The sequence below is a fragment of the Dipodomys merriami genome, unplaced genomic scaffold, assembly GCF_024711535.1.
Source record: "Dipodomys merriami isolate MVZ:Mamm:240054 unplaced genomic scaffold, mDipMer1.0.p SCAF_2, whole genome shotgun sequence".
Taxonomy (NCBI): domain Eukaryota; kingdom Metazoa; phylum Chordata; class Mammalia; order Rodentia; family Heteromyidae; genus Dipodomys; species Dipodomys merriami.
The window spans coordinates 47,735,694-47,744,061 of NW_027203381.1; positions in this window are offsets into that span (position 1 = coordinate 47,735,694).

Genomic DNA, 8,368 nt, shown 5'->3' on the forward strand with positions numbered 1-8,368 from the left:
ACCACGGCTCTGGTGTGTCATGGAATGTCAAAACCCCATACTCAGGAATTGCTTCTACATGAAGTGAATGCTAGAAAAATGATTCATGGAAAACAGTCTGTAAGCACATAAAACTATGTTCAAAATGAATTAAGCTGGATATATGTCTCAAGTAGTAGCAAGTATAAAGCCCTGCATTCAAGTATAAAGCCCCAGGACTGCAAAAAAGAAGACAGAAAAATGTATGTTCTTTCTTTGTGAGAGGAACCAATTAATGGAAGGAAGGGAAGTGGAAAATGAAGGAACATATTACAAAAATGCATTATATATTCATACGTGTATGTGTATAAAATAGTTTAAAAGGAGGTGGAGGAGGAATGATGATTAAAAGATCGAAAGATAAAGTTGGTCAAAGTATAGGCACATTTTATCACAATGAAACCCCTCTATGCAATTAATTTAAGGAAATAACACTTTTCATGAATTAAAATATTTAACTTAAAGAATTGATCAATTCTGCCAAATAAGGGGTAGCGTGCAGCTAGTAAATTCCCTTTATCTAGATAAGTAAATGCCCCTTATCTGGCTCTAAAGTCCTGGTGCCTTGTGGCCTCTGTGTGCCCTTGGGCAAGTCCTGTCACCCACTGCCCACTGGACTCCTTTCATTTGTAAGCTGAGTCATAGATATATCCGAACTTTCAGGCCCTTACTGGATGTAATAAACACCCTACACAGACTCCAGATTCCCTATCCTTGAGCTCTGAGCTTACAATACTTTTCATTAAACCTCATAATCAGAGATCACATCCTTTGGTAATATTATATGCAATTTATTGTTTGCAATTCCACTGGAGTACAATGAGGCCATAGAATCAGCACTCTGTGTCAGATCTTGGTTTTCCTTTATTAAACACTAAATTCTACATCCTTATGCACTTTGCCATCTCTTAGAGTCACTGGCAAAATGCAGCAAGAATGAGAAACAAGTTTTACTGGATGAAAGAACTCATTAAAAAAAAGAAAGAAAGAATTCCAACATGAGATATAAGATCACCTTCTAATGATTCAGAGAAGTGAAGCCCAGGGCCTATGCTTTCTAAAATCTTTCTTCTCTGTCCTGCACATTTATTTCCATTCACTTCTACATAATCACTGTGCTTTCCCAAGGGTAGAGACTGTCCTCTGAGATCATAAGCTGGGTATTTCCTGCTTCTCTCAAACCTTTCTTGTTTTTCCTTGTCCTTAACCCACTCTCTCTCTTTAAGGTACTATCTCTGTCTGCTCCATATTTCTTGTGAACCTTCTAACATTTTCAACTCCTGTTTTGTGAACATACTGAGCATCTGTCCCTGGATGCCTGGGGGATTGGTTCCAGGATCCCTGTGGAACTGCGGATGCTCAAGTCCCTTATGTAACCTGGTGTAGCAGTTAGAAAGAACCCACATCTTTTCAACACTTTAAATCATTTCTGGTTTACCTAATGCAAGGTTAGAGCTATATAAATAGCTGTCCTGTTGTAGTGCCGGGGGAACAATGGCAAGACAAAAACCTGTACATACTCAGTATAGATGTACTTTTAAATTTTTTTCAAGATCCACAGAGTATTGAATTGCCGACGCAGAACCCATCTATTGTATTTCACCAATTCTAAGACATTTAGTTAGTTTGTTTTTATTGCCTCTAGAGTCAAAGTATCTCTAAAACAAAGGCACTTTACCAGTCTCGTAACACAAAGTGCTTTTGTTTTTTTCTGCCTTGGTGCACAAAAGTATGGTATGTCTTATACCTAATGACAGATTAGATTTGACACAACCCAATGCAAAGCCTTTCTTCCTTCCGCTACCCCCTCTCTCCCGCCTCCCTCCACTGGCCTTGACTCTGAGATGGTCAGAGATGTTCAAGCTCCCCAAAATAATCAACAGACTACTTTGGCCTATCATCACGTATACCACTGAGAGGACACCTGCCAGGTGGGAGTAACCCAGGGGAGTAATCTAGATAACACACCAGCCTATTCCCATTCCAACATTCAAATTTCTGTGACCTGAGCTGGGACAAATCAGGGCAGCCAGTAGGCAGAGGACCTCCCAGAAGAGCCCACAGTGAAGCAAGTCTTCAGAAGAGTACAGATTTGTCTTCTTCTGTATCTCTAATTACTCTCCTATTTTTCTTTTTCTTTTTTAGTCGGTTGTGGGGCTTGAACTCTGGGCTTAGGCACTGTCCCTGCGCTCTTCAGCTCAAGGCAAGCGCTCTACCGCTTGAGCCACAGCATCACTTCTGGTTTTCTAGTGGTTAATTGGAGATAAGAGTCTCATGGACTTTTCTGCCCGGGCTGGCTTTGAACCGTGATCCTCAGATCTCAGCCTCCTGAGTAGCTAGGATTACAGGCCCAAGCCACTGGCGCCCGGCTACTTTCCTATTTTTCTGATCCTCTCGTTCTCCCCAGCTGTATTCCAGTCCTTTTCCTCCATATAGCTTGGCTGACCCATCCTCACAGAATCTTGGCTCACAGCTAGAAAAGCTTCATATTTCCTTTCTCTTAACTTTTTTGAAACTTCAAAAGCATTTAAATACAAAAATAAAATACAGTGACATAATTTTTATGTTCCCTCCACTGAGATTTAAAAAATATTAGATCTTGTGTATTTGCTTTAGCTTTTCCTTTTCCTGACTAAAATTAACTACTATTCAAACATCCCTGTATAATAATTCCAATCTGAAAACTTACTAACATGCTGACCTTTTCTTCTTGAGCTCGAGGTACAATAGGAAGCTGGGCACCAGTGGCTCATGCCTGTAATCCTGGCTGTGATCTGAAATCACAGTTCAAAGCCAGCCTAGACAAGAAAGTCCATGAGACTCTTACCTCCAATTAACCACCAAAAAACTGGAAGTGGAACTATTGCTCATGTGGTAGAGTGCTAGCCTTGAGCAAAAAAGCTTAATGGATAACACTCATACCCACAGGCATATCCCCCTACGTGCGTACGCGCGCACACCCACCCCCACGCCCACCACAATAGGTCTCACTCTTCTTTCCTTCCATGCAGCTAGATGTGGCCACAGGATTTCTTTATTCTTTTTTTTTTTTGTAGGTCCTGGGGCTTGAACTCTGGGCCTGAGCACTGTCCCTCAGCTCTTCAGCTCAAGGCGAATGCTCTACCACTTGAGCTACAGCGCAGGAGATTTCTTTATTCTGTCCACATCAGCCTGGATAGAAATGATAATTTTTCTCATTTCTCTGCCCAAGTAATAACAAAATAGACATATCTTCTTGGACCTTCTTTCTAGCTTCAACTTGAAGAGACCGAGGACCATGAGATAAACAGCTGGTTCTTTGGATAATCACATAATCAGAAAGATTTGCATTGGCTGTGATGTACATGAGAACAATAAGATTTTATTGTCTATGTAAAGCTATTAAAATTTCAGGGTTTATCTGTTCAAGCAGCTAGTGTTTATGAATTTTAACATGAATCACTGTTTTATAACTTGTCTTATATAATATCTAATACCACTTCACACTTCAGTATTTAAACAAATGGATAAAAATAGTAGGTAATTGATATTCTACAACTTGTTTTTTATTATTCTTGCTCAAGAGTATGTTTGTAAGATCTATCTTCATTGGTAAGTGTTCAAGCTTTAGCAGTATTAATTAGTTATTTGATTTAAATAAGATACTTGAGGTCCATAAAAATGTATGAAAATATTTTTATTAACATTAAAAAAGTATAGTGTCTTCAAATTTCTGAGATTTGTTAACTTGTTTTGGCTAGCATTTAAGGAGCACCTATTCCATTGGTAATGCCTTTTGGAAAGGTAGTCTGTGTTTGGTACAACATTTCCACTTCCCTCCTTTTAGATGCTTTTCCAAAAATACCCCACGACTTAGAGAAGACTGCCATTATTTTTCAAATTTGGCAATGAGCTCAAATCCCAAAGCTGTCCAGTCAGGTGACTTTGGGGACTGTACTTGGCCACCCTGACGCCTAACATATCACTTTCTAAATTGGGACTGAAATCGGAGCTAGTATCTTTGAGTTGTCCTGAGGATTAAATGAGCCTTTAAATAGAAAGCCCTCTCCCAACCCCTGCACAGAGTAAGCATTCAGTGAATGTTAACTACTCCAGTGCCTGCCTCCCAGCACAAAACCCTGACTGTGTTATATGTCGTTAATGCAGAACTGTAACCCTGAGCCGGAGCAGCTTAGTGCAGAAGACCCCCACACGTGTGCTGTTGCTTCTGTGGTGGTTTGTAGAGTCTTTCTACCCTGTCTCCCTTGCTGAGTTTGTCTGTGTCTACTGGAACCTATTAATAAACACCAACTATTATTGAGTTTGGTTTCTCAATCACACGGCAAATAATATAAATTCCAATTTTTAGCCAGTTGCTAACTTCAGAGAATAAACATCACCCACGATTCAGTTTTCTTTGTATAGCTAGACACAGTTTGTCCATGTCCTTTGTCATGTGCACACCTCTTTCCTCATACCTCAGACACCATCACTTTTCCCTTTCAAGCATGAGCATATCCCTGGTCTCCCTCTCCCCTCCACAGCTTGCATCTCTGTGCCCCTCAGCACGATGGCACCCCTCTTAACACTTTCAGATTATAATTGTGGCTCCCATTCATTGTCACTGAGATATCTCAGAGTAGTAAAGAGCTTTTCTTGTTCAGCTCATCGTTAGTGGTTTATTAGGACAGGCACTGATTATTTCTATCTAGTTACTCAGGAGGGTGAGATCTGAGGATCAAGACTTGTGGTTCGAAGGTAGGTGGACAGGAATATCTGTGAGATTCCCATCTTCAATTGACCACCAAAAAAAGCCAGGTTCGAAGCTAGGTGGACAGGAATATCTGTGAGATTCCCATCTCCAATTGACCACCAAAAAAAGCCAGAAGTGGAGCTTGGCTCAAATGGTAGAATATCAACCTTGAGAGAAAAAAAAGCTAGGGGACTGCACCCAGCCCTGAGTTTAAGCCCCAGTACCATTACAAAAATAAATAAGTAATTTTAATATAAAATAAAATAAACTCATACATTTAAATTCTGGACTATTTCCTGGGGTGGGGAATCTATAAAGAATAATGGTTTCCTCCTTGCAAAGTTCTTAAAACTCTATACTGAGTGTAAAGCTTGTAACAATTAGTGCAGTATTTTCTGACAGAAATGATTGGACAGACATTTTCAGAATGTACTTTTTTGTTGTTAGTGTTTTGTGGTTCTAGGAAAGGGACTCAGGGCCTGATGCATAGTTGCCTGGAGGCATTTTCCACCCTTTTTTGTTGTTGTTTTTGATACTGGTGCTGGAGCTTGAACTCAGAGCCTGAGCATTATCTTTCAGCTTTTTTTTCTCAAAGCTGGAACTCTACCACTTGAGCCACAGCTCTACTTCTAGCTTTTTGCTGCTTAATTGTGCACCCACTGGGAGGGAGTTGAATTCACATCCTTGCAAGTCTGGCTTTGGAGTCCATATGTTTTCTGAAGCGCAGTTCTGTGTCTCTTAAGTCTCAGCACCAAAAAGCACCCTCAGGTTGTGACATTTGCCATGATTTGTGCCTTTGCTTTCCTGGTCCCCATACTAACCTAAGGCACTTTGCTGCTTATTTTCCTTCTTTATGCACATAGATGAAATGTGTGTCTGTAGAGAAAAATATTGCATAAAACATTGCCTCATTTCATGGAAATATAATAGATCAAACAGGAAAAATTACACAAAGAATCAATGATAACCCTAGGGGAAGGACTTCAGAGAAAGAAACATCTAGAGTCTTCCTAATTTCTGGTCATTAAATTACCTAACATCCGCAATTCTCCTGGGCCATCCTTATAAGCAAGAACACTTCTAGAAGAAGAGAACAGGTGAGCAAGATGGAGAAAGGAGTCTACAGAGGCACTGGAGGGGGCAGGGCATGCGGGCTGGGGATGCCAGCCAGCACAGGCAAGTTGAGCAAGACCTACTTTCTGGTTAGGTCAAGATAAATCTAGTATGCACTCTGTCTTCCCCAGAGGGAGTTTTGATTATTTAAAACTCCAATAATACTGGTAAAGGTCCTAAAATATCTTATAATTCTGCCCAGGTGATGTTTTACACCTGGAATTCTTCCACTTTGTATAACAACAACAAAGAAATGCCATCCACAGAAAGGAGCTCTTTCTTCAGCATTCTGCGTGTCTTGTTCAGGCCTCCTCAGCTGTTCTGACTCTATGCCTTCCACATGCATCCTAACCCTAGGTCCAAGAAACAGGATCGGGTTTAAGAGCATTAGGTTGCTTGAAAATAGAGCACTGCATTGAGGCACTCCCTGGAGACTCTGGGAGAAACATGCTATACTTAAACACAGAAGCTAATTAGTGGGCTGAAGATAATGGGCCAGCACTGTAGTTGCTCTTCTGAAATGGAGAAAGAAAATAGGCTGTATATTTTTCAGATTTCAGGTCAAATGACAAGTAAGTAAAGAGAAGTGTAATGCTTTGAGAAGTATTTCGTTCCTGCCTATGAACTGGAGTAGACACTTTGGGCAGTAAAGAGGTAAGAAGATAGGGTTTCTTCCTTCACATTTGTAAAGATCAGTTTCCAGTTCCTTCCTGGGTAGGAAAGGAAAGAGTGTTATATTCAGATCACCTTTCTTATAGGCTTTAAGAGGTGTTGCTACTCAGAGCTCTTTCATTTTCCCAGTGCAGGAGAGGAAGGGTGAGTGCATACAGTCATAACTTTCAATGTACATATGTGAAAATGGAACAAGGAAACTTCAGGGGATGAATGGGGTTGGGAGACACTGGGGAGAATGATGGAAAGGGTGACATGATCAGGATGCATGTATAAATTGGCATGTTACATTGAAACTCCTTTGTAAAACTACTTAAAGATTGTTAAAAATCTAAAAGAAAATACTAACTTAGGAATTTTATAAAAATCACCCACACAATAATAGAGCTTAGCTAGTTTATTCATTAAAGAAGAGAAATGATTACTTAGAAGGTTTTGTTGTAAAATTTCTGTTATATTCCAAGTTTTTGTTTTGTTTGTTGTCATTGGTTTTGTTTTTCTTTTTAGTTTGTTTTCTTTTCTTTGTGAAAATAGTCTATTTGTAGATGTATGCTTGAATGTGTGTGTGTGTGTGTGTGTGTGTGTGTGTGTTTGTGTGTGTGTGTGTGTCTGTGTGTGTATGTACTGGGGATTGAACCCAAGGGTTTCTCAGATGTTAAACGTGTGTTCTACTTCTGAGCTAAATCCACCTCAACATTCCAACACATTGCTAAACCCCTTTTAGCAAGGCGCTGTAATCTTAGTTACAGCCAGCCCAGTCAGAAAAAGTTCATGAGATCCTTACCTCTAATAAACCAGAAAAAAAAACAACCAAATAAATATGCAGAGATATGGTTCAAGTGATAGAGTAGCAAACCTGACTGAAAAGCCAAGGAAGAGCAGGAGGCCCTGAGTTCAAGCCCCAGTACACACATGCACACACACACACACACACACACACACACACACACACACACACACACACACACACACAAAATCACTCCTCTTTACTTAAAAGTTAGTGATGTGTAAAACCAGAATCCATTTAAAGTGTGTGGTTCCATGGTTTCGGGCCATTATAGACAACGTGAGAAGCCACAGAGCATATCTATCACCCCTTCTGCAGACCAGCCCTCTCCCTACCTTCAGCCACAGGTATAACTCACCTGTTCCCCCATAAAGTTATGCTTGCTTTCCTTTCTGGTGAGGGGTAAGAGATGGCCACAAGTTGTAAAGAGCTGTTGCAGGTGATTTGTAAGCACTCATTTCCAAAAGGCTGGAGGAGAGGTCTGAATCCTTTGGCTCTTTCATATTTTTAGTGTCAGACTCTAGGTAAGTAGAAAGCTCTCAGAAGTGAGGAGAGAGATCAGAGGTGAATGGAGACACTTCTTGCTCTCCTCTTAGGCTCATAGGACAAAAATAATTGCCAGTCCTCGGACTGATAAAATTTGACACCAAAAAGTCTGCATACTACCTGTGTTATATGTATGGCCCGAGGAAGGCGAGATGCTGGAATAAGTCATGTATTTCTTTTCTGTTGTTGTTGTTGTTGTCGATCATGGGGCTTGAACTCTGGGCCTCAGCTCTTCAGCTCAAAGTGAGTGCTCTACCACTTGAGCTACAGTGCCACTTCGGGTTTTCTAGTGGTTTATTGGAGATAAGAGTTTCACAGACTTTCCTGCCCGGGCTGGCTTTGAACCTCAAACTTCAGATCTCAGCCTCCTGAGTAGCTAGGATTACAGGAATGAGCCACCGGCACCCAGCAGTCATTTATTTCTTTTTTGTTTGCTTGTTTTCTTTGTATGTGTGTGTGTATGTGTGTGTGTGTGTGTGTGTGTGTGTGTGTGTATGTGT